A 7645-nucleotide genomic window follows, 5' to 3' on the forward strand; every position below is an offset into this window, starting at 1 on the left:
CCTATAAGATCATCAAGAGAATTAATTAGGTTGCATATTAGCTGAATCTTCCTACCAACACCAAAATTCATAATATTTCCATGCATTATGCTTGAAAAAGGCCCTTGCACAGAAAGTTACACCATCTACTACTTTTATTCATAATGTCAAATTAATTAACACAACTTGAAAGAAAGACTAAGTACATAGAAAACAAAAGGAAACTAATTTCAAATGTTATTCTTTGAAGTTTTAAAAAATAGGAACCATAAAACCAAGCAAGCAAATGCCATTGATAAGCTATAGTGCAGAAGGATAAAAAAGGAAATCATGAAAGGCTTCAGCAACAAGAATACACAACATAGATCTAAAATAGCCCAAACAATCTAAATGCATCTTTTGATAGAGAAACAAAATACCAAAATAGCATCCTATTACCCTTCCCAATTCAACGACAGACTTTAACAAGATTGATACTAGGCCTTGTAATGGAATGTAAAAACACATTTGGCAGAGACATATATTATGATATTCATCTTTAAAAAATGGAATTTCTCATGCTAAAAATACATATCAAAGAATTTCATTTTAAGCAGCATCTACACAACTAAATGTACAAAACATAGTTCAATTGCTTACACAAGAACTTTAAAAAAGACAAGTTCTACAGCAAGCCATAGCAAGTGACATTAAAATTAAAAACAAAGCAAACAATCTTTCATGGTTTGTTTTGTGAAACTTGTTATCAATTAACAGAGAATTGGTCAAGAATCAGATTTTAATTTAATTTATTGATAAACCATGGTATCAGTATTGTTTATACAGGTTGCCGAGGAGTCTAGATGAATTTGTTTTTAGTTGTTATTAACAAGGGTGATATCGATTCAAGAATCAAGATTTCAATTATAATGCATTTTAACCGAATGGCATTTTAATGGGTTCATTTATATTTTATACTTGATTTCATATCAAATATTTTAGCTCTTTTCTCAAAGGCCCAATTTATAATTTAATGTCTGCTATCGGTTTTCAATTATGAATGCTTGGTATGGTATTCTGATATGCAAGAATTTATAATTCTATTTTCTCTATTTAGTATTTAAATAGAACACCTTTTTAATAATTTTTCAATTGACCAGTCATCGGTTTACAGTAATTTTTTGTAGCAATATTGTTACAATTGATTCTTCATACATGCTTATAATTAGTCAAATCTATTTAAGATTTAAGCACACCTCTAATCAGGGCTTGATTTATACTCTATATTTACGGACTTTGAGAATGATTTCCCCATTTCAATTTATTACATTTACTTCAAATACTGATTTTGGTTTTGAAAGAAGATTGAATAGTTTGATTTTTTAAATAAGATGAGAAATGGTAATTAAGGATATGGAATTTATCACAAGAAGAAGAATATTAAAAATTTGGCTGAGCCAAAGTGAGTATATTTGATAGATTGGGGTCCAATTGATATAGTGTATATTGTATACAGACAACAGTTGAAATACCCTTTTCAATCCTAATAGATCTCACAATACTATAAACAACTAAATTATATACGAAAACAACCAAAACAAATCATTAAACTTTGATTTATCACTTAAAATCTATATGTATAAAATAAGATATACTAGGTACTAATATGCTTTCCCATAGTATTTAGATTCTTACTACCTGTTGCCTAGAATTGCATGCAACTAAATGATAGTTCTTTCTTCTTGTGGTGCAAATGGGCCTTGCTTAATATCAGGTCTCAAGTAATTAGTCCAACATAGGCAAAAACTCTTCCCACATTGAAGAAGTCTTGTGCACATATACGTTTCATATATTACCAACATATATTTGTAACTTCACATGAAACATGTTTATAACTTCACATGAAACATGTTTAAACTTTTGAAAATAGATCCCAAGTCAACAATAAGAAAATAGTCAAATGCAGCCATACAATTTCATAGTTATAGCCATTTTAGACTAACAGGATCTCATGAACAAAGAAAATCACATTCATTACCATTTTAGCCTCAAAAAAGAACTCGGAAACACAATAAAGCAAAAAGTAGACTTTAAACATAAGATTTATTGTAGCCTGAAACAGGATCTCATAAACAAAACAAAGTAGGAACTTTGTACCTAGGACATTAGATTTCTACAGTCCTATTTTTAGATTCAACTAAACAAATCTCACACTATTTGATACTTGTTCAAATCTTTGCATGTACAAAATTGTCTTAGAGTAAGATATATACAATTTCTCAATATATTCTTCAAATATTTTTAAGAACTCGACAACACCACATTGTCTCAAGTAATGTACTCATTTCCTAGCTACATAAATACCCAAACATAATCAGTTCATAATTCAGCATGCCCATTTTAGAATCAATTGTAAAATATTATAAATCAACAAGTTATAAAGATAAAACTATTGAGGAGTGTTGTGCCTTCGACAGTCTTGTAGCATCCTCAATTTGATAGCTCTGGCAAAACTAAAGTAAAACAACGGTCTTTGTTATATACATATGTCAATTGTACTTCATTGGTTTTGTGATCTCTATTCATGACTTAGTTGGCATAATTTTCAAAACATCTACCTACTGCCATTGCCAGATTTTATGCCAAATTAAAGTCTAGCATGCATCACAAACTTGCCTTAGATGTTATTAGCCATCTTTTTAGTATACGGTTTATATCAAATTACCAGTGAAAAGGAAAAGTTTACACTTCTTTCTAAGATGGAAAAGAGGGGACATCTCTCTAGTGTGATACATATAATACTTTCATATCTTCATCTTGGAGAGAAAAATACATATTAAACATGGTTGGGAAAAATTCCAAAAAAATCGCAATAAGGAATTTGGAAACAAATGAAGTGACATACACCATAGTAAAATTGATGGTATATGTATGACAGAGGATCTTTCTGAAACAAGTTTACTTTATAATAGGTAGATCGAAGTTGACTCCGCATAGTCATTTTAAGCTGTTTGATTGAACACATGTCTATGAAGTGAAGTAAATCTCAAAGTATCTTAGGAAAAAGAAGAAATATAAACTAATTAAGTTGGTAAATAGGGGACATTTCCATTATGTGACTAGATTGATCACTTTGGTCACCTAACCTTCAATTTTTAAACAAATGGGGAAAGTTCATAAAGGGATTTAGACATCATCATGCATCACACATCCTAAGCAAGAGTACGAGTCTGTGAGTTGGAAAGCCCATGGAAGATTTTTTTGTGTTAAATCTCTTGTTAACTTAATTTGGGTGTGATTTTTGATGTTCAAAATGTGTTAAACTTGAAGAGTTTTTGTCTTGAATTTGTTTATTCTTCCTCTACAACTCATTTACAATACTCTCTAGTTAAACTTCATAGTACTTCATAGTACTTGCCTAGCTAAAAGATGAAAGAGTACCTCTATGATTTTCTATTCATGGTTTAAACCATTTTCTCTAAAAAGCAATTTTACAATAGTAGCTTTAAAATGAAAAGTAGGTGGGTCAAGGTTATTTAGATCATTACCCAGATGACAAATTGAAACAGTTTCATTCAAATGGTTCAATGTAAATAAAATGAGAGAAATAATAGAGAATCCAAAAGAAAATGAAAAATAAAAAACATAAGTTCTATCATTGTTTCAAAATTTAGAAATCAAACTTTTCTAAAAGGGTAGAAACCATTTCACCTTGGAAGCTACAAAATAGAATGGAAATTTGTTTAGAGGTGACAAAATTGTTACCAATAATAGGGTATTGGTCTATATACCACTTACACAGTAAAACCTTCTACATGTTGTTGTAAGATAGAGTTCTAGTTTCTAACATTATCAGGACGATCTATTGTCAAATTTTTAGAAATGTTAATCTATGAGAAAAAATTGAAATAAAATAAACATATGGTAAATGTGAAGTAAACAAAATAACATTTAACTCCTTAAACTTGGTATTATTGTAGAAATATTACTCCTTATTACAGAAAATGTGTAACAGGAACCTGTAACTTGGGAAACCAACAAAAGTATTTTAATCACATTATTTTGTGATGGAAAACACAAATCAAAGTGCAAAGCTCAACAACTACAAAATGAAATCGTAAACATACCCACCGAATATAGTTCTACACTTCTACGCCCTCCGCAATCAATACAGTTCAAAGATTGAGGAAATTAATTGATTACTAATCTTTATAAAGTTTTTCGCTAACAGAATGCAAAAGGAATGCCCAATTCGGCACAACACAATGCAACATTCATTATTATTTTGAAGGAATGCCCAATTTGGCGCACCACGATGCAACATTCATTATTATTAAACTAAATGTGTGTCCTCTTTCATTAACTCATTTTACTTTTAATAAATTTCTAATAAATGTCGCCCAAACAAGGATGAAGGAATATTATTTGATTTTTTCAAGAAAAACTATTAAAAAAACCACTACCAAAAATTGCCACAACCAATCAAAATATAGCATTAAAATATTTTTTTAAACTATTTTTATAATAATTTTGACAAAAATTTAACATTCATTATTCTTGTTACATTTCTTAATAGCATAAACTGAGCAAAAACTACAAGCAGGGACTAATAAGTTTCAATTGAAACAATATGTCTTTCGATATTATGCATCATGTGGTTTGGCCTTCAAAAAATAATTCTTAATGACACTTCAATTAATTCTTTGAGAATAAATTGAAATAGCTTCCACAAAATTATTTTTCCAGAATATTAGATGCTATTTACTAAAAGTTCATCATTAAAATATCTGCACCCAAATCAGCTCTTCTTTCTTGCACCCTGATACTGAATTAATAACCTTTATTTTCTATCAATATTCTAAATGCAAGCACATTGATAATTCTAATAACAAACTCTATAAATTTGTGTTTGATGAAAATCTCACAGGCTAACAAGAAAACTAGCTCTGATACCACTGTAGTATCCTAGTAGGATATTATCCCAATACTTTCCTCATAATAAATTTTTATAATTCAAATAGATAGTGCATGCAATAAAATTTCAAATTTAAACAACAACCGCTCATGTAGAAAACTTCTTGAACTTTTGTTGTATTATGATTTTTAGCACTACTAAATTATAATTAGCAAATCCATATACATTGTTTAGAATTATTTATTGTATTATACATCAGCAACACAATAATAAACATCAAGTCCAGTCTTAAATATAGAAATAAAATCAAATTGAAAAGAAACAATAATATGCACCTATAGTCTCAAAAGTGAATTCTAATGTAAATCCACCATGGAAGATGAATCTAGGCTACGTCCAATCCGCGTAGAAAAATCCTAAAGGTTTTTGTCTTTAGGATTCAACAAGAAAGCTAGTGGCTTCCCAAAGTTCTCCTAAGAGAAACCATAAAATCAATCTCAAATCCAAGTATATCTAAAAATAAAGGTAACTCTTCAGCTCCCTTTTGTCTCTTTATCTTATTCCCCCCTTTTGTCACTTTGGCCCACTTTATAATATTAAATTGACCCCTTTTATAATTATTTGTATTATGTTCTCATAAGTCAACTTAATATTACAAGAACATGTCCTTGATTTCTTAATACCCCAAAAAGGGTACATTACAAACACAACATTCTTGGGTAATTCGATTCCAATTACACTGAATCCAATTACTCTTTGGATTAGGGCCTTTGTGATCTTATACGGCTTTTCCATCTAGATTTTTTGCTCATAGATTATACTCAAAAAATGTCTTATCCATTCTTCATGGAAGAAATTGGGTATGCCTTCCGCTCTACTTAGCATAGACTTCTCTAGCTCCTTATGTTCATCTTTTGGGAACCCTTCTGAGAAGAACGAGCTGTACAACTCACAAATTGCTTTATCACCCAATTTTTTCACTTCAACATCTAGGCATGCACTTACATCCTCAGTAAATAAAACATCATCATGCAGGGATGATAGTCTTTCCCCTTCTTCCACATCCTTTCTTTTCAATAGTATTCCCTCGTATTTAGGATGACCATGTTCTCTACTACTAACTAAATCAACCTTGTTCAATTCTTCAACCATTGTGACCTTATGTATCTATTGATTTTCTATTGCACTGAATTGAACGAGTTTCTCCTTGCTATTAGTTATTTCAAAAATTTAGGGTTTTGCAATCTTGAAAGTACAAATGATTTCAATCTTGCAAAACTAACAAATGGCTCACAATGTATGTATTTATGTCATAGAATTGTAATGTTGGGATTACAATGGTTACCAAAAGCTTCACCTACCACAAGACATAAGTCATTGATGATTTTAATTCGCCTTGCAATGGTTACTTTTTATTCTTTATTTTGTGATCAATAGGTTGTACTTCCTTGTTGGTGGAATGATTTCCTTTATCACCATTTCTCTTCACTACGTGACTTACCGATTTAGACTAGGGGCCCATCTTGAGATGTGTTCTTTTATTTTTATAACCCCCTTTTAAGCCTTGGTGAGATTAATTTTTCAATGAGGTCTCACCAATGACCAGTGAGCTTTTGACATCATTAGGCTTGACTACCTCTACTAATTCACTCTTCTTTGTCCACATCTTGGAAAATTCCTATTAGAAAGGTCAAGGGTGTCGTTGCACCAAAAGATAAACCCTTTTAATGCTCAATACAACCAATAGTCTTATAGAACTAAATGAGGTGATTAAGGCATGTCACAAATCCTATGAGGGATGTTGGCCCACTACCAACAATCCCCCTTCCATGTCACTTACCATGGCTTGCGAGAATTGAACCTGTGACCAAGATCTGACACCAATTGTTAGAAAGATCAAGGTTGTCATTGCACCAAAAGATTAACCCTATCAATGCCCAATACAAACAATAATCGTATAGAACCACATGAGGCAGTTAATCCATGTCACAAATCCTACGAGGGACATTGGCCCACTACCAAAAATTCCTTCTCACATTGTCTTACATTTTTTTCTTGTTTCTTTTCCAATAGGAGACTAGTTCTTTGGTTGTCTACTACTTCTACAATCACTTGCAATATGACCAATCTTCTGGAAATTATAACATGTTACTCTGGTACCTTTACATGGTCTATTGTTGCTCCTTTAATTCATCCTTATCCTATAGTGTATTGTTAGATGTCCATCATTTCCACAAATTGTGTAGACAGGTGTAGGAAACCTATCCCTCCCAGTGAGACCCACTATCTTTGGAGATGATTGGTTAGATCTTGTGTTTTCTCTATAGTCCTCCACTTTATCCTCATACTTGTTTCAATATTGGCAACATCCATCTATTCTCTTCTCATTGAAATGAGATATGTATTGTTGAGTTGTATAGCCATAGAGATAGAAATTAATGTAGTACCCGTCAAAGGTATATTTCTTAACAAGTGTTATCTTTGTAAACCAACACATGCTAGATGTATGCCCTTTCTTACTATAATGATAACAAGTGGGTTTAGTTCTCTTAACTTTTGGAGATGTGTTTCTTGACCTTCTATTATATTGTTGTCACCTTTGTAATCAAGATCGACTGTGCTCTTATTTACTCTTTTGGATTTTAGTTGTTCATCTATTTTCTTTGAGCTTTCATCAAATTTTCTCAACTTATTACTTCTTTCATTGTACTCCTAAGATCTTTAGTTGGTTTTAGTACTTATTTAGATAGTTGTGTAAATTTTTCTATGTGA

This window comes from Cupressus sempervirens, chromosome 10, assembly GCF_028749045.1.
Source record: "Cupressus sempervirens isolate cs-2001-9-10 chromosome 10, ASM2874904v1, whole genome shotgun sequence".
NCBI lineage: Eukaryota > Viridiplantae > Streptophyta > Pinopsida > Cupressales > Cupressaceae > Cupressus > Cupressus sempervirens.